The sequence below is a fragment of the Macaca fascicularis genome, chromosome 1 (genome assembly GCF_037993035.2).
Source record: "Macaca fascicularis isolate 582-1 chromosome 1, T2T-MFA8v1.1".
Classification (NCBI taxonomy): domain Eukaryota; kingdom Metazoa; phylum Chordata; class Mammalia; order Primates; family Cercopithecidae; genus Macaca; species Macaca fascicularis.
Window position 1 is genome coordinate 1,923,371 of NC_088375.1, and position 2,927 is coordinate 1,926,297.

Genomic DNA, 2,927 nt, shown 5'->3' on the forward strand with positions numbered 1-2,927 from the left:
GAGTTGCTGTCAATTTGTAAGTATGTAAAGTTTATTATAGAGTATATTCTCACGTGAATTATTATTTTCATCTGTTGTTCTTTACATTGTCATTATTTTTGGCTATTTGCACCAGTCACATTGGTTTAAGGAGAGACACCTGTGATCGAACAGTGTCTTGTGTCTAATCTGGGAAAGAAAGCATCCAGTCTTACCATCATGTATGATGTTAGCTGAGGATTTTTAAAATAAATTCCTTAAAGTAGATTGAGAAAGTTTCCTGCTGTCCATTTTTTTTTTTTTTTTTTTTTTTTTTTTTTGAGATGGAGTCTGGCTCTGTTGCCCGGGCTGGAGTGCAGTGGCCGGATCTTAGCTCACTGCAAGCTCCGCCTCCCGGGTTTACGCCATTCTCCTGTCTCAGCCTCCCGAGTACCTGGGACTACAGGCGCCGCCACCTCGCCCGGCTAGTTTTTTGTATTTTTAGTAGAGACAGGGTTTCACCGTGTTCGCCAGGATGGTCTCGATCTCCTGACCTCGTGATCCGCCCGTCTCGGCCTCCCAAAGTGCTGGGATTACAGGCTTGAGCCACCGCGCCCGGCCTCCTGCTGTCCATTATTATTGACGATTTCATTGTCAAGTATTGTTGAAGTTTTTCTCATGGTTTTTGTGCATCTCTTGGAATGATCTTGTGGTTTCTGAAATTTATTCTGTTAACATGGTGTATTACATTAATTGACTTTCTGAAGTAAGAGATTGGGTCTAACTTTGTCACCCAGGCTGGTCTCAAACTCCTAGGTTCAAGTGATTCTCCTGCCTTGCCCTCTCAAAGTGTTGGGATTACAGATGTGAGCCACTGTGCCCAGCCAAATTGACATTTAGATGCAAAAACAACATTGCTTTTCTGGGGGATTAAGTCTCTCTTGGTAATGAAGTATAAGTCTTTTTATGTGTTGGTAAATTCAGTTTTGTAGTATCTTTTGAGACTTTTTGCATCTATATTGAAAGAAATTTGGGTACCCTAGCGTAGTTGATAGTGGTGTATACTATATAGCATACTATATAGTACTATATAGTATTATTTCGTATATATGTAGTTCGTTAGTTCATTCTCACGCTGCTATGAAGAAATTCCTGAGACTGGGCAATTTACAAAGGAAAGAAGTTTAATTGACTCACAGTTCAGCATGGTAGGGAGTCCTCAGGAAACTTACAATCCTGGCAGAAGGTGAAGGGGAAGCAAGGCGCCTTCACAAATTCACAAGGTGGCAGGAAGGAGAAGTACAAGCAGGGAAGATGCCAGATGCTTATAAAACCATCAGCTCTCATGAGACTCACTCACGATGAGAACAGCATGGGGGAAACCATCCCCATGATTCAGTTACCTCCACCTGGTCTTGCCCTTGACACATGGGGATTATTACATGTCAAGGTGAGATTTGGGTGGGGACACGGAGCCAAACTATATCTGTGTGTGTGTCACACGTGTGCGTGTACAAGGAGACATCCACTCTGGGGAGAATTAGGCATCTCTGACAGTTGCCTGACAAGTGATTGTTGTGTAGGAAAACTTAGTGACCTTGTGTTTTCTGTGCTGCTTTTTCTCTTGCTGCTGTTATGTGCACTCTTCTGATGAGGTGCATATGCATAGTTCCTCATGGTTTAGGTGCAGATGAGCAAAGAGAAGGGAAATAATCATTTTATATTATTCCCTCCCAAAGTATGGGAGAGTACCCTTCCCAATACTAAACTCCTAGCCAAAGTGTGGGCTTTCCTTAGCATTGCTGCTCACCAGCATTCTCCTGTGACCACAAGTCTTGATGAACTTAGACAAAATGACCTTCTTATGGACGCTAACTTCAGCAAGATATAGTAGACCTCACTGGAGGCTTAGGTGATCTTCTCCACTGTGAGTTGCCGGGCTTCTGAACTCTTTCCCTTAACCACACAGATGGTCTACACCGTTTGTTACCAGGTAGCGATAGTACCTGAAACCTGAAACCTGTAACTTTACATGAGTAGAAATCCAAAATGTTATAAGGCAATTGTTACAGCGAGAAAGGAGAAGGCTAGTTATGTGATGTGCTCACATCCAAAAATCTAACAGCAGATGACTCACCAGTCATAATAGAGCATGTCAGTTAAAGGCACTCCGTGACTTCAGTCCAGACAGGATCAAGTCCCCACTCTACTCCTGTCCAGTGTCTGAATTTAGACAAATCACTTACCGTCTGCATGTTTAAGTTCTCATCCTGATAATGGCAGCACCTACCTCATAGACTTGTGAAGAATAGAAAGTTACTACATGGCTGCTCATCATAACAGTGATGAATACATTGCAGGGACACTTTAAATGGTGTACAACAAGTAATCTATGAATTTACTAGGGTACCCACATCCTTGCCAACACATGGTATTTTCTTTTTCTTCTTCTTCTTCTTTTTTTTTTTTTTGAGACGGAGTCTCGCTCTCTCTCCCAGGCTGGAGTGCACTGGCCGGATCTCAGCTCACTGCAAGCTCCGCCTCCCGGGTTCCCGCCATTCTCCTGCCTCAGCCTCCCGAGTAGCTCGGACTACAGGCGCCCGCTACCTCGCCCGGTTAATTGTTTGTATTTTTAGTAGAGACGGGGTTTCACCGTGTTAGCCAGGATGGTCTCGATCTCCTGACCTTGTGATCCGCCCGCCTCGGCCTCCCAAAGTGCTGGGATTACAGGCGTGAGCCACCGCGCCCGGCCCAACACATGGTATTTTCTGTCATTTTCATTTAGTCTTCTGGTTGCTGTGTGATGGTCTCAGCCTTTATTTACATTTCTCTGATTGCTAACAGACTTGAACATTTCAGCACACTTTTTAGTTATTGGATAACCTCTATTTTGAAGACTTATTTTGCTCATCTCCCACTATTTTAGGGGTCTTTTTCTTCTTGATTTATAGTGGTTCTTTTTTTTTTTT